Source organism: Opisthocomus hoazin, chromosome 5 (genome assembly GCF_030867145.1).
Source record: "Opisthocomus hoazin isolate bOpiHoa1 chromosome 5, bOpiHoa1.hap1, whole genome shotgun sequence".
Classification (NCBI taxonomy): Eukaryota; Metazoa; Chordata; class Aves; order Opisthocomiformes; family Opisthocomidae; genus Opisthocomus; species Opisthocomus hoazin.
Window position 1 is genome coordinate 56,795,527 of NC_134418.1, and position 22,675 is coordinate 56,818,201.

The 22,675-nt window shown below is 40.8% G+C and overlaps 1 protein-coding gene across 1 annotated transcript in view; it reads left to right on the forward strand.

Annotated features, from left to right (window-relative positions):
- The window catches only part of DKK2 (dickkopf Wnt signaling pathway inhibitor 2), a 47,161-nt gene that overhangs the window by 14,003 nt on the left and 10,483 nt on the right, over positions 1-22,675 (forward strand). The window lies entirely within an intron of this gene.

Here is a 22,675-nt window from a genome sequence, read left to right on the forward strand (position 1 = left end):
ATAACCTCAAATGCTCTGCTGTCCTGATAACACGGCTGAGGCTTCCCTCTTCCTTCCAGCCTGCCTCACAAAACACTGTCTTAATACTCAGCCTTAATCATATTTGTGAAGATAATATTAAGGTTAATGTTTCAAAACAGCACTCTCTTACCAGGCTAACGACAGATCAAAATCAAATGATACCATTTCTGGCAAGCAATTTACCACTGCTCTTCAAATACTTGTGTGAACAGAGCTATAGCTCAAGTACAGAAACTTGAAAGAAACTGAATTGCCAAGGGCTAACCCATTTCATAACTGATTAGAATAACTAATAACTGATCAGTAGACAGGGAAAAAATAAGCAGGACTAAGTGGCCAGCTTTCACCATGCAGGGAGGCTATAAACAAAGTTTCACACGAATCTTTTAGGCACTTATGCTGTTCAACTTACTAGTAAATTGTCTGGAAAATGGGGGCATTAGTGAGGCACAGAAGTTTTTAATGAAATGTGTTCAGAACAGTAAGAACTTGAATGGACCACAAAGAGGTGTAGCAAATTTCAGTATACTGAGCATCTGAGAAATTAAACCCACAGGTAAAATTACATTTCTATAGGTATAAAGCAATGTACATGTCATCATGTGATGGCAGTTAGTCACATAGAGTGATAACTTCTAAATTAGAGTCATGTTAGCTGTCAGCTAATGTCAAAGCAGCAGCAGAGAGAGAAAAAAAGAAAAAAATGAAAAAAAAAAGCCAAGCAGAATATCAGGAACAAAACAGAGGACATTTTTACAGTACTTTGAAGTTCATGGTGCTGATCACCCTGAATAACTGTTAAAAGGGTATAGAAGCAGTCAGGATTAGATGGGGGAGGAGAACGGCAGGGGTGATCAGAGCAGCAGAACTGTTTTAACACAGGAGAAGTTAAATAGGATGCAACGCCCCAGTTTAGAAAAGGCATGACCATAGGAGAACAGGACAGAGATATAAAATAATGAAGGATGAGGAAAAGACGAGTGGAGAGCAATCACTCAGTGTATGCCCTAGAAGAAGAGCCAAGAGCAGACAGCGTGAAATTATCAGGCAGCTAGGAACTAGTTTTTCAGATTGTATAACTCATTGCTGCATGATGCTGTGGGATCCATATGGAACTGCTCAAATGGAGATGAGGCAGACACAGAGATGAGAGAATGCGCTGGTAGGTACTAAACAGTGGTAAAGCTTCCAGCTTCAGATGTGTCTAAGCTGCTGTTTGCTGAAGCTGGGAGAATGTATCTGGGAGAAATGAGAAATCCTTCTGTACTTGCCTATTTTCTTACTCCTTGGAGTATTTGCAACTAGCAAGTCGCTGGTCTGACCACTTTGCTCTGATGCCTTATGGCAACTTTTATGTACTTATGTAGTTTATCAATAATTTATTATTCTTATCAATGTAATAAATCAATATTAATTTAAATTTTATCAGTATCATAAATAACCCAGCTTGTTTCCTCTAATTATCAGGAAACGTAAGCATGTGTGGTTCAATGTAAGTGTTGGTATTGTCTACCTCAGTTAGGATGTGCATACATAAATATTAGTCAGGCAAATATTTAAATATTTTGTTGGACTCAATCTTTGGGTCTATGCAAGTGGGCATTGACTTTCATATCCTCTTTAATGCCCACTGAAATCAGTGTGCATACTCCCACTTCAGTGTGGGTTTGTTACCCAGAGAGACTTCTAAGCAAGATGTTAAATATTCCAAAGTCATTGCTGCGGCAAATGGAAAACATGACTATAATGGAAAGGAAATGGAAGAAAGAAGAAATAGACAAATAAGCTTAGGACAGATTTGCAAAGTATGTAGCACACACAAGTCAGGGGAGACTTTTCAAAGAATTTTGCTACCATTTAGTCAGCTATGGAAGTAAATACTTTCAAAAAAAGGGTCAGATTTTCAAGTCATTCATCACTCAGAATGAAGGCTTTTGTATTGGGGGGCTCTTTTTGCTTTCCTTTGTTACTTCCTCAAGCATTTTTTTTTTGTTCCGGAATAAATTATTCCTTCCCAAATTATCATTATATATAGGTCTGAGTATCTTCTAACTTTATATAGAAACTTCATAAATACATCCTGTAATTTAGTAGTGAGCTTCTATGGTAAACTCTGTATAACTTAGTGAATCGACTTAAATTTACCTTCAGAATCCACCTTCTTTTTTCTGCTCAGACCTCTCAGCCCTTCTGTATGCACAGTTATGTTTGAAGGCAGAGTTCACCATAGACAATGTCAGCAAACTTGGACTAGACAGCAGGGTAAGTGTCATTTCCTTGCGAGCTCGTAACAGGAACAGTCAATACTTCCTCCTGCCTCTTGGTGAAGTATGTTCTCAGCTGATGAGAATACATAACCTTGGAAGAAAAAAGTGAGATTTTTCTCCTTTAAATATACTCTGTATTTCAGTGATGCATTGATAGCACACTTTAGCAGTGCAAATTATATTTATCACTTCTGCCGTTAGAACAACCTGACAGCTTTTTGAAAAGTCTAACATTTCCAAAGTTGATACAGTTTTGATGGAAACTACTCTCATCACCAGGGAAGTACAGGGCTGATTGGCTTCACCTACAAATATATACAGACAGCTGAGAGCAAAGAGCAACTCAGGATTACAGTCAAACAACCCAAGATTCCCCTACTTTACCTTTCAAATCTATTTGACCAGAGATTTTAGGGAGCCTAAATAAAAGTTATGGCTTGACACATGCTAGGGAAGTTTCTTTCCTCAGGTCTCCCTCCACATCAGGCAAAAGTGGGAATTTGCAGCCTAAAAACATAGTCTTCCCCCAGCCGCTCCCCCTAGCTGCAGTCTCTGGTTACTGGCTCTGATTTAATGAGTATCGTTAGTATTAAAAATATTTAAAACCCTCCTTTGATCTCTTCTTCCAGCTGCAAGCTCCCAACCAGTTAAGAGCCATGGTTAACACATATGTTTAAAATACTTTGACATTCAAACCTGGATTCCAACCACCCAGACTCAATAAAGAGCCTGGCAGAGCCACTGCCTCTGTACCGCACTTGAGAGCAAGATGTGACGTCTTGTGGCTAGCTGATTGACGTGATGAGTCTTGTAACATGTCTAATGCAGGACATGATTTTTGGATCAAGTTGTGACCAAGTCCAGTCTGCTTCCGTCTTGAAACCAGAGATGTAGAGGAACTTGCTATCCTGAACTTGACTGCTTGTTAAAATCTCTGATTTTGACACCATTTTTGCTGGGAAAAAAATCTCAACTAATGGTGCATATTTGTTTATTCTGCTGGTTTTGTGCATATAGCACAATAGGTTTTTGTGCATGGTGTTTTTAATGGGCACATTATATAGCATTTCTAGGGGCCACAAGTGAGTGTTTGGTTGTCAGTTTTGTTTTTTTCAGGCTAATGTGGGGCTGTCACATCCCTTTTACGGTTTTAGGTATGCAGCTTGATTTTTCAAAGTGGGATTCCAGCTTACTTACAGGTTGCAGCCGAAAGGTACTGGGTACTTGGTCACTTTTGAAAATCAGCCTGCTTATCTAGATGTCTAGAGAAAGCCTGAGTCACAGCTCCACTCTGTCGTCTGTGTCAGCTCTCATATCAGTACTTTAAGAAATTAATCAAAGCCTCCAAATTCTTCCCTCATGTCCTTCCCTCAAGACAGTGTTACTATGTCTTTGCAAGATGGTATAATTAAAAGCAAAGAATTTTTGATAAGTAATTATAAAATTAGAGCGCGTGGACCAACACTGCACAAATGCATTCAAGAAAAAAAATAGAGTTGGCCTTAGACATCTAATAAAAACCTCTATCTCCTCTATATTGATGGGCTCATAAATGGAAAAGTTCCTAGTATTTCTAGCCTGTGCACTGGCAGCCACCCAAGCCAGTACAGGTATGCATGATGTGGTAACAAAAACACTGGTTTGCTACTTGCATCTCGACACCACATCATTGCTGTTGCTGACGGAAATGCACAGGTGAGAGCAGCATAGATTTTGTTTTTCTGGAGATTGTTTTTGCTATATTCAGTAGGTGAGCGTCTCATTCAAAAGCGTAAAGCAACCACTTGATTCACTGATGAGTAGAAGCCTATTGTTTTTTAGTCTAATGTTTGGTCTGCTCAGTCGTCAGTTATGCTAAACTTTTATGGCATTGATTCCAAAAATTTGTCATTGTATGCCATCTGAATTTCCCCATTATATGGAAAAGCTCCTCTCTGAAACAACTATATGATAATTTAAGGAACTCAAAATATTTTGAAGATGATAACTTAAATCCAAACATTTACACAATGGGAAGTAGAGTATTTACAAATAAGAAAGACATGGATGCAAATAATACAGAACGGTATTAATTGTCATAAAGTTTAATCGGAAGTACACAGGCTGAAAATGATACTGTTTAACTCAATATTCCTTTAAGCAGTAGTTTTTCTAAGCTTGCCTTAGAAATATTTGTTTTAAAAAGCTTCATACCTAACATATTTTCTGCTTTTGAAACTCCATTTTTTGACAGAATATTCTGATTCCAGAATTCCTGGAAACATCAGAACTTGGTGCTTTTAGTGCTGAAGAGGAAACAGAAAAAAATGTAATGGAAACTGCAAGATTTCACTGCGACTGCTCCCTCTTCCCATAAAAATTCTTGGAATAAAAAGCTGCTTTTTTCTTTTTAATCCTTCAATGAAAAAAATGTGCTGTATTCACAATTTGTACAGATTCTAAGCAGAAAAATATCACAATTTATTGCAGATAGGAAAAGTGTTTGCTTTGGGAACCTGCATTTGCTCTTGAATCGGCAGATTATTGTTGCATTCCTTTTCCATCTTTCTCTGCTTTCACGCTTGCTCATCAGTCTCTTTGCAATATTATATTGTTTGGTTTAATAAACTCTTCAGTGTATAGAAAGTGAAGTTCCCAGAACTCTGAATTAGACTAGAACTCAATTAATCTGACCGACTTTTGACAACTGAGGCTGTAATTCCCAGTTCATTTAGATACTTAATGATCATTTAACCTCCTGTCTGTATTTTTACTTGCTGACTCATTGGTTTTTAGGCAGTAGAAGTCAGTTAACCTAAAGATCAGAAGCATGCAGTGCCCCTCCAGCAGACAAACATTTTCCACCAACATTTTGAAGAGAATAAAAATCTAAATTAATAACCCCGTAGGTTGAAAAGAGCCTATTCACCAAACATTGGTAAAGTAATTCTACAGGAAAAATAAATGTTCAGCAAAGTGATCTTTCATTTGAAAATTGGATCCAGATTTTACAAACTGAGAAGAGTGAACAACTGTGTCAAATGCAGGGCAATGCAGTTTCTCTACACAGTGTGTTGCCACAAGGTACTAATGTTCTGCTTATGGAGAAGTGCAATCTGGGCAAAAAGGAAACTTTGTTTATCAGCGAACTGTTGAAATCACGGCACGGTGAACACTATCCCGCATGTAATACATACAATTCATGTATATGTACCATCTCCCAGCTAGTTCAGAATGATACGATTCAGGACAGAGTCATCTGGCAACACATCATTTTGAAAATGAAGCCTTCTGTTCTTTGAAGAAAGATGGTATATTCATTACATCTGTAAGGCAACAAAAATGGAGCTAAAAATGAGACTTTGAGGAAAATCAAGCATTCAGTTCCCTGTTTATCTTTTGTTCTAACATGGTTGTTCCTTGGTTAAATTCATCATTGTTGCATTTATATCCTCCTTTCATGAGGAAAAGAATTCTCTTCTACCATGGAGGTAAGTTTAGTGGTAGTATTAGTTGTAGTATGTTATCCAAGCATGGAGGAAAGGGGTGTAGGGACTTAAGGGCCAGTTATCCTATAAAACACGGTATTATAACTCTGCTGCCTCTTCCAGCAGCCATGCGTATTTGAAATCCAAGGTTCCTTTTCTGAAAAGGAAAAATCACTCTAAGCTATTATAACTGGGAACACCTCTTTCTCCCTGAGTTGCACTGATTTTGTTCCACCTGTGCAAGTCTATGCCAAGAAGAAAGGAAATTTCAGCAATACAAGGCTTGTAAGTCTGTGGTATTTGTAAGAGCTAAATGCAAAATCTTTGTGCCCTAGTCTAAGGTAATTTTGTGCTGCGATTGACTTAGCAAATTATCAGTCAGGCTGTGGAAAAAGATTTTTCAGAAGCAACTAAAGCGTTTCTAGCCTCAAAATCCTTTCAGAATTTTAGCCAAGGACATAATATTAGGGATGGTATAGTAAGAAGAATGTCTCTGGCTCTCTCGCTGTAATAGTTTATCCTAATTTGTACCTATATGTTACTTTTTACATTGTATTTGACTTGTATATCTGCATACGTATTCATATACATACTAAGATTATTTATGGTATGTAGATTAAGCAGGAAAGTTATAATTTATTTTTGTTTTTTTACCAATACTCTGATGTTATTAGAACTGTTTTTGCAATCTTTAGTACCCGGAAAAGGAAAAATGTCATAAAAGAATATTTTCTGGAAGTTTTGAAAAAGACACAAAAACCTTCAGTTCTTCTTAGGGGGAAAAACGTTCTAGAAATTAGATCTCTTCAAAACAAAATCATTTGCCATTCTAAATTTCATTTTTTCAGTCTTATTCACTGCTCAAAGCATAGCAAATTTCCTTTTCTAAATATCTTTTGAAGATAAATTTGAAGTTTGAAATTAAAGCAAAATTATTGTGAAACAGTACTGTTTAAAATGGCATAGTGTGCTTTCATGTGCATTGTCTTCCAGTGTTTAAATTTGGTGAGTTCACAAACAGGAGGAGGATGATTTTATCTGTTGGAGATGAAACCTGTCCTGTGATCTGGCTGTGCACTACTTTTTCTGTTTAACTCATCAGCAGTAATAACAACTCTGTGATTGTCTTTTGGTCAAGAATTTTGCTGGTGATGTGCATGCTATAAGAGATTTCAGGTATTTAGCTTGGATCCAAGTTAACAGGAGTGATAAATTATTATTTCCTGTATTAAGGAAATTCAGAAACTAGCTGACTCTAGATGGATCCGATGAGACAATTTAGCATAATCCCTTACCTCAGCAACCTGGTTTCAGGTTGAAAGACTAATTAAGACTAAGAGTTTTTATAGTGCAAAAGTAGTGTTTCGTGGGTTAAAAAAACCCTGTGACAACAGTTGCATTTTTTATCATGGAAAAGAAAGTTTAAAGACAAAAACTTTGTTAGCACTATGCCAAGAATTAAAAATAGTATTTGCCATCCTCTTTCCTTACTACTTTTCTCTTTTGCTATCTATCCCAGTTTTGTGGACTGGGCTTGTCTTGCTGTTGTAAGGTGGAGTTTTTTGTGTAGTATCTTCAAAGCAACGGACACCTTTTGATTTTCTTCTGTCATAGCAACTGGGCTTGAAGTGGAGAGACACTTGCATGGGACTTGTTGGAGAACAGGGCATTCTCTCAGCATTAAGACTGTGAGGAAAACCAGAAGCAGTAAAAGTATTTCCTGAGCTCTGTTGAGTCAGAATATGATTTCTGTAGATTTGCAGCTCATGACACTGCCTCCTGTTTTAGAGGAAAGCTAACACAGGTGAGACTGAAAATGGCTAAAACATACATACTCTGCCCCAAAGCCAGTTGAAGTTAGCCTAGTGTCAACTGATTTCAACTTGCAGGGACAGCTTTGACGTTGACTAAGGTCTCCCGAAAGAAATAACCACAGTAATAATAAATGTAACATTGATCTCATATAGCTATGCAAGAAATTTGGAGTGTCAAGTAGAATCTAACTACTTGGTGCAGTTTGACCTGTTCCTGTGGGAACTGGTGGGAGATTGCCTATTTCCACCAACAGAAAATGTGGCCCTGCAAAAATAACTTTATCTTCTTTTAATTCCTATTGTTCCCAAACTACAATGATACAAAACAAACCTGCATTAACTGTTTCCTCATGTAAGTGTGTATCTTGGCTTGTCTGACACAGAACAGTAGTTAGGGATATGAGCCAGCCTTCCATGTCTGGTTTTGTAAAATTGTATGTCAGTTGAAGTTGCCATGCAGATATGTGTTGCCTTTGTCCTACTCCTCAGCTTTGGAACCAAATGTTAAAACGTGGCTATGAAGCTGGTTTGCTTGTATAGATCTTTTAGATGGTGTTGTTTCTGTGTCACGTTCATCATGAGAATGCATTAGGAAACACAGGTGTCAGTTACAGAATTGTTTCTAAACATATTCCTACTCGGTAAGGTAAGGATGGGATTGATAAAACAAAGAGATGTCCATTTGACATGTGTTGTTGTTACTCACTGGGTAAAACTATTTGTGCAGTGTAACATCAGAAGGTTTTCAAACTACATCAAGGAGATATTTATTGATATTGCTGTTTTTGTGGCACTGAGATAAGCGTTCTGAAGTTCTTCTAGGAGAATTTAAACCCTGTATTTTCCAAAACCATGAATGTGGCTGCATTGGAACACTAAACCAGAAAGGTTTATAGTGCATGTGGTACCTATTTGAATTTTTTAAATGCCTAATTTCTGCTGTGGAAATGGAGGCCAGCTTGAGTTATTTATTGTGGGATGCAGAAGGAAATCAGGACACGTTACAATCCCTGCGCCATTCAGCCAGTTTTCTCCTGTCACACCTACTTAAATTTTCAAAAAGACGCTTTAATGTATTGAGTGTGCTCTGGATCATACTAGTTCCTGAGCGCTTATGACAGCTTTCAGAGATTGCTGGTGGCTCCCAGTAGACTGTAATTCTAGAAACAGGAGCCTGATGCTAAGCATCTCCACCTGTTCTCCATTATTTTCCTTCAGAAGAAAACAATGCAAGGATAAGATTACATACTAATGGAACCCTTTTTCACTAAATAGGTACATTTGGTCACATGTAATTTGGTGGCCTATAAAAGAAAAAAATAAAATAGTAAGCTGTTTTCAAAAGGGAGAAGCAAATAAAACTTAAATGAAGAGTTTCCTAAGTTAACTAAACCCAATTCTTACGTGGCAGGTATACCAGTATGCAGTATGTAAGTACATACAGACCCCTTGTTGGAATAGCTGTGTTTTCAGTTTGATTTGTTGACATATCCTAAAAGACTTTGGACCTCATTCAGCTCTTTGTAAATCCACTACAGAGCTAGATTTGAACCCTTCTGGCATTTGCACTGGAATTCCTATTTCTGCTTTGCTTAGAACAATGCGAGTCTTGTCTGTAACTGAGGTTCCTCTGCTGCCTCTCAGTAGAAAAAAATTATATACAACATTGTATACTTGCAAATGATGTAGTAGTTTGTTACATTCTGTTACAATTTGCCATGTGTCAGCGTGGTCCCATGTTGTATCTCTTCTAACCATTCATGTGACATCTAGCTAGGTAAGTAAAAGGAATTTTAAAATTAAATAATCAGTGCATCTCTGTATAGGTTTTAGCATGTGCATATGGTATAGGTAGGTGGTACATTTCAAGCATGAACACATATGTATGTCTCCTTCTCTGGAAATCCTGAACATGGTAGAGTTCATATAGAATCTGTGATAGCCTGGCTCGTGGTAGTCACTAGTCCTGGCTACGGAAGCAGACCAGTCCCTAAACAGTACCAAAATCTGCTTCTTAGCACTTTTTGTTGCTGTTTTTCCTTTTGCCAATATGTTATTCCCAAGGCTGTTACAAAAAATCACATTTTTTTTTTGAGAATTTTTTTCCTGCTTATGCTGTTGCTGATTCTCCTCAGAGAGTCCACTTCAGACTGCTGGTAGCTTTTCAGTAGTACTGTTTCTTGCAAAACTCTTCGGGTAAAAAGTGGTGGGGTTTTTTGAAATAATGTTTGTTTTCTGAAGTGTGTTAGTTCCTGAATTTTGAAAACGAGGTTCAGCAGTTAATTGAAAGGCGGCAAAGGAAGGTTCACTGTACTTTACCCACATCTTTGCACTTTTGGTGAAATAAGGTGTTACTAGCAGTGTTTGTGCCACCTGCCAGCACAAGCCCCGTGCCTGCGGCCTTGCCCTGACACCCTGCTCTGGAGCAGCTACAGAACTCCCTTGGTGGCAGACACCCTACCGGGGGACAAGGATGGGTTTAATTCCTCTCAAACAACAGTAAAAGTTTCACTGGGCATTTTAGGCCCCTTTTTTTTTGACAAACCATAGATAGAATCTGGAGAACTAAAATGTTTGTAGTCCTGACTTCCTGTATGATCCATGGGAAGCACTCAGCAGGGACCTGTGGAGCAGCAACACCGTGCACTGAAGTTAGAGCTGACAGTAGATGGTAGAGATCCACCACCATTCTCCGCTGGGGCTTGACTACAAACCTGCGGGTCTTTTCTGTTTCGCCACAAGCAGCCTGATACTCAAAGTGCAGAGCTGCTATATTCCCTCATTTAGGGCAAAACCTTCAATCAGTAATCCGGTCAGAGTCAATGGGGCCATGCAGGAACTGGACACTTTGTAGGTACTGAAGTCAACTGCTAGAGTAGGTTTGGTGGCTGTATGGAGCAGCCTAAATGTAAGCACTGTCTTAGCCATAATTAGCAGTGGAGAAAGGCTCGGGATCAAAAAGTAATCTGGTTTATTGTCTCAGATATGTTTGTTCTGTAATATTGAACTGGAGTCTGAACTCTGAAATTTGAACAGATTTTGCTGAGAGGAAGCAGAAAAAGTAGATTTGTGGACTGCTCTACAGCTGCTTTTATTGAATGCAGTAATGGTTTTTAAAGTATTTTGAGATTTGCAAATGTGACTAATGACTTAAATATTTATGGACTTGGTTAGTCTACAAAAGCAGATTATTTAAGCTTTGAAACAGTTTCATTTCAGATGTACAAAATGGATTTTTGAGCTCATTGGCAGATTGACACAGTCTTAGCTTTTCTCTGAACAAACCAGGCTGTTTGTATGCCTCTTTTCAAGACTTTGTCCAAGTTGCCCTAAATAACTTAAAGTGAGTGCTTCCAACCAACACATAATTTACATTTCATAATAGTTTTATGCTGTCATGTATTGATAACCTGCTCTTCAAATCTTTTCTCATGTTTAATGAGTAAATCCATTGTGAAGCCCAGCGAAACCATGGGACTACATATCACAACAAGGAAGACTTGCATTAGGGAGAGATTGAAAGATCATGCCTTTTTAGCCTTTTGATTTCCTAAATTAATTAAAACCTTTGTTCTGATTTTGGCTGGGAAAGCCCTTTTGTTAGCCAGCCACAATATTTCCATTGATTTTACAACAGTATTTTCTCCCAAAGCAGAGAACAGCAGTGCTGGGTTGAACATCTAAAAGACAGCACTCTGGCAGAGCGGGAGCCTGCACCCAAGCGACGAGCGCTGCACAGATAGCTTTGCTGTTATTCATGTAGCTTGCTAATGAAAACAGCGACCCGGGAGAGTCCTGAACAGAGTTCTGCCTAATGGAGTCTCATTGAAACAACAGTTTCCTGCTTTTCTTTTGAACTTTTCAAAAGTCTTTCTTGACTTACACCCGATAGGAATAATAAGGGTACTACTGCACGTTCCTCAGCAAATCTGTAACACGCAGGCGTTTTTCCATTCAGAGGTGTGTGTGACTATCTGCATGAAAGATGGGGCCTAAGACAGACTCTCATTTCCAGACCAGATGTGCTTTGACTTGAAGACTTTAAGGTAATTAACTTGACTTTGTTTGGTATATGGTAAACAACTGTGGCTTAGCCATGAGTAAAAAGAAGCCAGCGCTGAAAAGAAACAAGGGAAGAAGATCAACAAAGGTCTGTATAAGTAGCTGGAAGAGGTGCTGGGGAGGATCCAGGTATTTGTATTTTGCTCCTAGCACACAGTCCCAAATGGCCATCACTCTACAAACAGCTAGGTTTTCTTGATGTGACAGATCATTGCACTGCTGCTAATGCTTATACTTGTCAGTGCCTTCGATTTCCTTTCATGAAGTTTTACAATGAGGATATAAAAATACAGGAGAGAAATAATGAATGAGGTCAGTGATTGCAAAGGTGTGTGTGTAGACAGGTTTTGTCCCCTGTCTAAACAAAAATGGCCTAACTGTATAAGCAAGTGCTTCTTCCTGTATTTTTCCAGATCTCATGATTAAGCGTGGTAAATTTTGTTAATACAAGATGAGGAAAAACGGGAAAAGATTGGGAGAGGGATGTTTTTGAGCAGAGGGGCTATGTTCTCTCAGAATGTTCTAGAAAAAAGTCAAAATAGCAATGTAGTTTTATTTGGTGTTGAAGTAATATTCTGAAGTGTACAGAGGCCTAACTGATGAGCAGTACTTGTATGATACTGCTTACTGAGGGATTGCTCCAGTATCTACACTGATACCAGTGATCCCAATGCACTTTTACACATTCAACCTATGGGCTTCAGCATGATTGCATTGGTTTAATTGAGGAAAAAAATCTCTTCTATTGAATGAACCTGGATAAAGGTACTTAAATTAGATGAAATATTTGCAAGTATGCTATGTGCTATCTAAAACTTAAGCTAAGTATAAAGTAATTCATATGCCTTGTTGTTGCAGGTGAGGATAGCCTGACACCCTCAAACCAAGAATTTTGACTGATCATTTTAATTATGCTGATGAAAATGTATGTTTTATCTTTAGTGACAAAGCTTACCTCTCTACAGTATATATCCTAACTCTTCATCCTTTAAGGTAGAGCGCTGACTTGCCTTTGGGCCGTTCAGATTAAAATGAGACCAATGCACCAAGGGGACCAAGTATGGGTTTTCAGGAATAAAACACTATGTGCCCCATGCTTATGTATGTTCAAGAAAAATTAATTTTTAACAGTGTAACTGTAGCACGGCCTCAGAGAGTCCCTGCTTTGGAGCGGGCTTTACGGGAGTGTTCAGAGCAGCAGCTTCCCACATCAGGAACTGGGACTCCGCAGCCTCTTGTCCTTCCCCTGCAGGCACTGGGGTTGGAGGGACTCATTCATCCTTCCTCCAGCCTCTGTACCCACACTCAGTATGGGGAGAGTCGGCATCTGTACAGCAGGCTGCAGCAGAAGCTGACACCTTCGGTGCCACTGATACCAAAGAAAACGAATGGCAGTGAAAATGGCATTTCAGCGTTTCCAGGGAGGGGCATTTCTACTCATATTCATCTGGACAGGGGTCAAAATGCGAAGCTGTAGCAGCAAAGCACTGCAGAGGTCTTGTACTCTCTCCCCTCTTCCCTTCCTGTGCATGTAGGAAGGCTGGCAAGAGATTGCTTAGGAAACAATGGCAAAACCTAATGTTTAGCCCCTCTCCGTGCTATTCTGGTGACCATTTTGCATGACTTTCAGGAAGCAGAATTCCTGCATCAATGAGGCAGCAAGTAGCTGCAAGGCTGTGTGTCCCAATGCCTCCGTTTTGAGAGACCCTCTTAGTAGGCAAAGTGCCATTTTCTCCTATCCCATATGATCCTTTGAATTGATTTCAAGGAAAATGCACTAAATTTAGGAGACACTCTAACATTTTAATGGTGATACTTTATTATTTTACGGGCAGATTTTCCTACTTGGGAGAAACTTCAGAAGCCAGTGGGAATTGCGCCTGTTTTAGGACTGAGTGATCTGTGGGAGAGGGTGTATTTTCTGCTTTTTTTGCTGTGTGTTTTCACAAAACATGCAAACATTCAGGTGGATTTAGGCACTTGGATACGCAAAGAGCTGCCTAGTGGTTTTTGCAGCTCTTTCAGCAGAGCAGGTGTGTAACCATCACTGACGTTACTGTTGGTGCGGTGCAGATGGAGACGAATCCTCAAGCCTGCGTGCTCTTCAGAGCACGGTGCTAAAGACATGGTGCAAAGGGCATCTTGCCAGGGAAATGTGCCTTCTCACTTGTTTTGAGTGCAAAGTATTCTGTGCAGTCTTGTTTCCTGAAGAATTTGAAGAGTGGGATGATGAAAAGGAATTGGTTGACTTGGGAAATAGCCTTCTCATGACTGAGGAAAGCCATGTAGTGTTACTTCATTACTTTTCTGTGATGAGGTACTTATCATTCATGTCAGTCTAGTCTGCTTTTCTGCCGCCTTGCAAAGTAACTAGGAAAACAATCTGTTGCCTAAGAGGTGAATCATTCTTTGTGTACAGTAAGCTGTTATAGATATGCTTATATTCTCACAAGTATAAACATATAAATAACATCAAGCATTTCAATAATTCCATTGCTGCTGGTTCAGCTGCCCAAGACTTCAGTTATATTTTTATCTGCCTAATTAAAACTACTATATTGTTTGTTTGTTTTTCTCTGGAGTATCATGAGAAGTACGGGGAAAGCAATAAATCACATCTCCTTTACATCTTCCAGCAAATGCTGTAGTAAAAAGGTAAGCAAGGAAGTCTTCCTTTACTGTAATGACATAGCCATGGTCAATGACTGGTTTCAGCGTGGAGTTTAAGGAGAGCTCTGCATGTATCCATGCTCTAAGAATTGTTTGGCAGCTATTAAATAGGCTGAGTAGGTTCATCTATATATATTGCTTTAGGCAATCAATTTCTTTATGTAAAATATGCTTCCATGGGTATGACTTTAGAAAGTAGGACTACATTTTTTCATAACTTGGTGGTAAGTGTGGCCACCTTGATTTGTGTTTGTATCCCTGTATAGAGGAGATAATTGTTAAAGACACAGTCAGATATTTCACAGAATGGCAGAATGGTAGGGGTTGGAATCACAGAGTCACACAGAGAATCACAGAATATTAGGGGTTGGAAGGGACCTCTGTGGGTCATCTAGTCCAACCCCCTGCTGAAGCAGGGTCACCTACAGCAGGCTGCACAGGACCTTGTCCAGGCGGGTCTTGAATATCTCCAGAGAAGGAGACTCCACAACCCCTCTGGGCAACCTGTTCCAGTGCTCCGTCACCCTCAGAGGGAAGAAGTTCTTCCTCATATTCAGACAGAACTTCCTATGCCTCAGTTTGTGCCCATTGCCCCTTGTCCTGTCGCTGGGCACCACTGAAAAGAGTCTGGCCCCATGCTCCTGACACCGACCCTTCAGATATTTGTAAGCATTTATTAGGTCCCCTTGCAGCCTTCTCTTCTTCAGGCTGAACAAGCCCAGCTCCCTCAGCCTTTCCGCATAGGAGAGATGCTCCAATCCCCTCATCATCCTCGTAGCCCTCCGCTGGACTCTCTCCAGCAGCTCTTCATCTTTCTTGAACTGGGGAGCCCAGAACTGGACACAAGACTCCAGATGAGGCCTCACCAGGGCAGTGTAGAGGGGAAGGAGAACCTCCCTTGACCTGCTGGCCACACTCCTCCTAATGCACCCCAGGATCCCATTAGCTTTCTTGGCAGCCAGGGCACACTGCTGGCTCATGGTTAACCTGTCATCCACCAGGACACCCGGGTCCCTCTCCGCAGAGCTGCTCTCCAGCAGGTCCACCCCAAGCCTATACTGATGCATGGGGTTGTTCCTCCCCAGGTGCAGGACCCTGCATTTGCCCTTGTTGAACTTCATCAGGTTCCTCTCTGCCCAACTTTCCAGCCTGTCTTGGTCACGCTGAATGGCAGCACAGCCTTCTGGTGTATCTACCACTCCTCCCAGTTTCGTATCATCAGCAAACTTGCTGAGGGTACATTCTAACCCTTCATCCAGGTCGTTGATGAAGAAGTTAAACAAGACTGGGCCCAGTATTGACCCCTGGGTGACACCACTATTTACAGGCCTCCAACTAGACTTGGCACCACTGATGACAACCCTCTGAGTTCTGCCATTCAGCCAGTTCTCAATCCACCTCACCGACCACTCATCCAGCCCTCACTTCCTGAGCTTCCCTAGGAGGATGTTATGGGAGTCCGTATCAAAAGCCTTGCTGAAGTCGAGGTAGACAACATCCATGGCTCTCCCTTTGTCTACCCAGCCAGTCATGCCATCGTAGAAAATTATCAGATTGGTCAGGCATGATTTCCCCTTGGTGAATCCATGCTGACTACTCCTGATAACCTTCTTTTCCTCCAGTTGCTTGATGATGACCTCCAGGATAAGCTGCTCCATCACCTTTCCCAGGATGGAGGTGAGGCTGACCGGCCTGTAGTTCCCTGGGTCCTCCTTCTTGCCCTTTTTGAAGATTGGAGTGACGTTGGCCTTTCTCCAGTCCTTGGGCACCTCTCCTGTCCTCCAGGACGTCTCAAAGATGATGGAGAGTGGCTCAGCAATGACATCCGCCAGCTCCCTCAGCACTCGTGGGTGCATTCCATCGGGGCCCATGGATTTGTGGGCGTTAAGATTGCTTAAGGTTGGAAGGGACCTCTGAAGATCATCTAGTCCAACCCTCCTGCCAAAGCAGGGTCACCTAGAGCAGGCTGCACAGGGCCGCGTCCAATTGGGTTTTGAATATCTCCAGAGGAGGATACTCCACAACCCTTCTGGTTGTTTAGACAGAGCCTGTTCCAGTGCTCTGTCCCCCTCAAAGTAAAGAAGTTCTTCCTCATGTTCAGATGGAATTTCCTATGCTTCACTTTGTGACAGTTGCCGCTTGTCTTGTCACTGGGCACCACTGATAAGCATTTGCCCCCATCCTCCTGACACCCACCCTTCAGATATTTGTAAGCATTTATTAGGTCCCCTTGCAGCCTTCTCTTCTTCAGGCTGAACAAGCCCAGCTCCCTCAGCCATTCCTCATAGAAGAGCTACTCCAGTCCCCTAATCATCTTCGTAGCCCTCTGCTGCAATCCCTCCAGTAGTTCCTCATCTTTCTTGAACTGGGGAGCCCAGAACTGGACGCAGTGCTCCAGATGGGGCCTCACGAGCGCAGAGTAAAGGGGGAAGATAATGTCCCTTGACCTGCTGGTCACACTCTTCTTAATGCACCCCAGGATCCCATTGGCCTTCTTGGCAACAAGGTCATGCTGCTGGCTCATGGTTAGCTTGTTGTCCACCAGGACTCCCAGGTCCCTCTATATTTAGCACATCTGAAAGGAAAGGTACAAGTTCAGAAAAAGGAAAGAGTCATACAGTTAAATGGATGAGGGCTGAAGAAAATTACTTGTGTATTGTGGACTTCTTATGTGGTCTTGGCATAAAGTGCCAAGCCAGTTAATCTCCACTACCTTGGGTCTAACTGTTTAAAAGAAAGAAGAAAGAGAAAAAAGAACAAAAACCAACCAAACAAACAAAACCAACCAACCAAAACCCTTAAAATCTTTTCTGCTCTTGTTTGGTCTTGCTTATGTAGACTATCTAGCAGTTAAAGAACTGATCATGCAGAATTATAAGAACGTATAGCACCTACATTCTACCTCTGGGCATGGTTATAATGCAAATAATACCAACAAGAGGAGTTCAAATATGGGTTGACTATGCAAAAAATGCTTGCTAACAAAGCATGGAGTACCCTGGAGAATCCAACTCATGAAGTGTAAAAGTTGTTGAGAAGGTGGTGCAATCTTACCAGGGTTCCTGTTTCTTTGGCCTTGTTAACAAGTATCAGATATATACCTAAGTTTTCATTGCGATACAGTTGCATGAACTGAAAAGTAGTATCAGGTTGCTGCATCTGGCTTAGCTTTAGAAGTGGAAATATAGTAACAAGATAAACGAAAGGGCCACCCACTATAAAGTGTGGGTGACCAGAATAAGGAAAAAAAATCCTTAATGGATATTTCTTCCAAAGATCGTTACTAAGAAGCTGCTCTCAGAAAGATGTAGTGCCAAGTGTAGAGGATTAAACTTTTTAATGACTTTTTGTTGATCAACATCCAAGACATCTAGGAACAAAGAAGAGATTCCGTAACTCCACGTGTTACTTTCAGACAAGAAGAGAGTGCTTGAAAACATAAGATATGGTAAAACGTAAAAGGGAAGAGGATAAATACAAGTCTCATCTGCAGAACAGCTTATTTTGAGGGTGGAGAACAGATTTATAGTTAATTCAATGTTAAATGCCAGAATCCTAGGTAATTGCATGCTGACAACCACTAGAATAGGAAAATGTCTGCTTTGGCTTGATTCAGAAATTGCATAGGACTATTCCTGTTTCTTTAGACTTTTTTTTTTTTTTTTTTTTTTTTGTACCTTTATTAAGAAATGACTGTGCCCTGTAGGTAGTGGACCTGAGTCTGGATCCTGCCCGCCCCCCTTTCTTTTTTTCTCTTATTTCTATAACATTAAGAGTTTTTTGTATAAATCATATTTTTTGAAACCCTATTGTCTTGTCTCTTCTGTGTTATGGTCCCTAGCACTGAAGGGAGTCTTACTTGAATATGGAAGGATGCCCATAAAATCAAGAAGAGGGTGTAGCTGGAGTACAATGTCTGGAATGAAAGATGGTCCCTCAGTGGCTGTTGCAGACTGAAACCAAGAGCAGTCCCTACTAACTCAGGGTCTGCAGACATAAATGTAGTCTGAAGCCACCCTGCTTTTGCCTCCTGGACTGCACGTGCTTAGCTTGCTCTTCTGAGAATTGGGGCCTGGGTTTGTTTGAATTAATAGTGAAGTCATTACACTATGTAAATATGTTAGTATTCATCTGGTTTTACTCACAAGTTATTCTTGTCTTGCTGTGTTCTTCCTGATTTTTTGTTTGTGCAAAATTAACCAGGAGCATTTTAAAAGAAAAAGGAAAAAATGATAAATAGTGTTGAAACCTTGATTGCTATGTTATTTACCACAGTCTGAAGTTGGGTAGCCAGTTCTAACTTAATTGTATAGTAAGAGTAAAAAGATTTCTTTTAATGGTGCGCTTTCCTTTTCCACCATCTTTGGCCTCCTTTGAGTAAAGTGTGATAATTTGCCTTAACAGCCTAGTATTAAACTTTTTCCTTTTACTTGTACTGAGGAGTGAGCTGAACAGCAAGATGAGTCTACCCACAGAAGCTGCCTTCGCCCGCAGGGGGCTGTGACCAGGACCTTTCCCGGGACAGCTGCTCTTCTGCAGGTAGTCCCACTGCACAAGAACTGCTGGCTCCTCATACAAGCGTAACTGCTCCTAGAATGAGTCAGGATGAGGAGCCAGGTTCTTGTATTGTAATTCTTCCTGTTGTTATGAAGGGGAAAGACCCAAGTTGCATTGTTGACTTGTCCTGTTTCTCAGTCTTACTGATGCAGACCAAATATAAGAACTGAAGAACCTTTTTTTTTTTTCCCCCTTCCCTTTCCCTGTCCTTTAACGTCTTGAACTTGTGTGACCACGTCTCTGAATTCTCTGTGCTGCATGAGACTGCAGAGGGGGAGCTGGTGCAGGTGCCCCGACGTTGTTTGTTTGTTCTGATATTAAAGCTGGGCTGGCTGATTTTTGATGTCTGATTTCAATTCTCTGTAGGTGCTTTTGAGTTCAAAGGACGTGATCCGTCTCAGTGCCCCTCGCAATGGAGCAGTCACAGCCATCATGTTGCAGAGGGGCTCATATAGAACTGGAAAAGAGGGAAGGTATTTTGAATATCAGATGACAGTGATGGTTTCTGATGTATAGAGAAAGAACTGGGGATTGAAAGAGGCATATAAGCCAGGTGTTCTCACATAAATGACCATCAGGGAGACAAACAATAATGCTGACATTCAGTAACAATGTTAGATTGCAGTCAGTGGTCTGCTGAGGTGGAGACTGCGGTTCATCTTCTCAGACATACAGCATCTGGCTGTCTCTCCAGCTGACACGAACTCATGTTTTCAGGCCTGTCCTTTTAAACATGTGTGCCAGAGAATTTGTGTTTTGAGAACTAGTGCCTTAAATGCTTTGTATTCTGCAATGCAAAGTGTATTCTTCAAGGAATACCTAAAAGTCATTTCCAGGGTGAGGACTGCAGACGCTGCACAAATGTTTATAACCTGGAAGCGTGTTCTCTCCAGGCACTGTAGTAGACAAAGGGAGTTTTTGCACTGACTTCAATAAGGCAGGGTTTCCCCCTTGCTTTTCTAGATTTTTTTTTAATGTTTAAAAGCAAAGGAAGTTTACTTCCTTAGTAGCTGTACTACAGAAGGTAAAGCTGTCATCTCATTTTTCATGCTGTTAATACATACTTGCAGAGGTGGTTCCCTATAAAAGCTCCACCTTGAAAGTGTGTCATGATTTGTGGATGTTCAGACCCAGGTGTTAGAACAGTAACATGCTGCCAGTTCCCAGCAGTGTTACTCTACTCTCAACCACAGTATCTGAGTACCTACCTGCGGTTTAATGCTTGGTGTTTTGTGAGCCATAGGATCTGCTAGCCATTTCCATCTGGATAGTATTCCTAGATTAATAAAAAACTCCATACTTTTAGAGTTAATAGATCCAGAGGGAAAACTGGTTTTGGCAACCCACTGTTCATCCATCACAGTAAACTTGTTGATCAAAAAGCCAGAAGAATCTTACTCTGGAACAGATGATAAATAGCCAATTAGAGACAAAACTAAAAAGCAAAACCATCAGAAAAAGGGTGGGGAAAAGGGAGAGATAAAAGTGCAAGAACAGTCTGCTGAAAATGCTGGACATAGAACAAAGTGTGTGTTAACAAACCTTTATTCTTCAAGCAGTCTTTGGTGATGCATTTGGAAATGACGTAAAATCAAGACCTAGAGGCTTCCTGTAACGTTGATTTAGTACTACAGTGTTGACTTCAAAGATTACCTAACAGTGTTTTGATGCTCTCTGATGTAATGCTGCTGCTGGTAGTTCACCAGAGAATATGAATCATACACATTGAGACAAAGTCTATTAAATTTGGGGTCAAATGAATTGTTCCTCAAACTTTTGAAACTTCTTTAATAATGTCTTCTGTTAGGTACCAGTTCTATGGAGCAGGAAGCCTGCTTCAAAATCAAGCAATGCAGGAGGCTCATGGTCTCTCCAAGTGCTGAGAAGAAAGTACTGCTACGTAATCCCATGGTCACGATACGAAGTAGGGAGGGAAAGTTGCAGCACCTGTGTATTGCAAAGTGTGTGTGGGGCAGGAAACATAGTAAGCTTCCTTTGCAATGGCACGATTCAGCCAGAGTGACACTAATACAGATGTAAAGCTGATAATTTTTCTTAAAGGTGTGATAGAACAGGAAGACCCATAGCTGTGCTGCCTTGGGAACTACAGCATATATGTTGTGTGCTGGTGATGGTTTTGTGCTGTTCTGTGATATAAACAACATACATCTGTGCATGTTTGGGGCATAGTCTGCTGCCCTTCAAGTCATTTGGAAATATAACTCATTGCAGGTTTTACCTAGATGAGGAATTTAAGGTGAATCAAGTTGAATAAACTTGTAAGGTGGATTACTTCAAGTGCACAAAACCTTTTGAGTTTATACTTTCAAAACACATGTAAGATGCACTATATTAAGGCCAGTTTAGTTCAGATGACAGTGTCTACCCAGGAATTTAATTGATCCACTTGCAGCCTTTTGGATTACCTTCTCTGTATGTCCTCCTGAAGCCAGGGAGAGCTTTAAACACAATCTGCCTCCTCCCAGTAACAAAAAATGTAGGCAGTTCTGTAAGAAAAGGTGTTGAACTGTAAGCTGTTGAATAAGAGGTTCTGCTGTAGACCTAAAATGCTTGCTGAAATCGACCACGTGAGCCAGGACATCACACAGGGTCACAGAACGTGTGATACTTCGTGTGGGAAAAGTCTTTGGAGGCTTTCTGTCTGCACTGAAAGAGGTACCACTCATGCTGACTAGCTCTGCATGCAACAGGGCAACGTAGCTCCTGTGTTTATTTTAAGGTGTTTGACTCTCTCTCCACCAGGTGCAGCTACGCGCTCCCCCTGAGCACAGCTCCCCGCGCAAGGGGCAGTTGTTTTCCATGACATTTTTGCTGGGACGAGAAAAGCCTGAGTCAGGACTCACGTGAGTCCTACAGCCTTGTCAGTTTAAAGGGACCTCAGTGAGGTTGTCTTTTTTTGTTGTTAAGATCTGAGTTTTCTTTGGCTCTAGCAACTCATGAGAGCTGGACTACTGCATGTTTTAGAAATGTTCTTCCCCTGGTGGTCTAGCAGTAGATTGAGTATTACTTTGAAATTTTAATATTTATTGTCTTAATAATGCAGGCTTCCGGGGCCATTAGCCACACAGTTTGAAGGAATGATCTTTGGAGGTTGCAGGATATGTATCCACCATGTAGCACTCTGGGAATCAGAGCTCATGGACAGCAGTGTTGTTTTAAGTTAAAGAGTTAAAAATAAGTTATTGTTAGAATAAAGTGCCTGTGCTTAATGTAGAGGTGGAAGATGGTGCTTTTCTTTCTGAGTCTGGCAGAGAAGTGGGTCAGAGATGTATTATTTCAACAAGCAGGAAGCTCGGTGAGGAAAACTAAATTAAACTTGCCATGGCAACTGAATGGATTCGATCTGTTTCATTGCAACTACTGTGAATTTTGCTTTCAGGAATGGTCTGTCCCACAGCAGTCACTGAGAGTTGAGTTTCTGGTGAGATCAGTCTGCGACAGGATCCATGTCTGGAGCTGTCTGAGAGCACAGCATGATTTCCTCCGTAGGATAAATTAACTATGGCTTTCTGCTGGTGCACAGTGAGATCCCTCGCTATCATCTATGCTAGTGTTGAGCTAAGAATAGAAAAAAGCAACATCAGCAGTGCTGTGGGAAAACTGCATTGCTCCAGATGGCTGCTGATAAACTCTTTTCTCATTTGGGATTAAAACCAAAATAGTAGTAAATGATGGTCATTTCCCATCCACATCTTAATGTACACGTTTTCTTAGCAGCTAGGAGAAAGCCAGGCTGAAGTTTGTCACTTAGACGAGGATTTGTCTGAATACATTTGAGAAGCTATCAGAAAGTAGT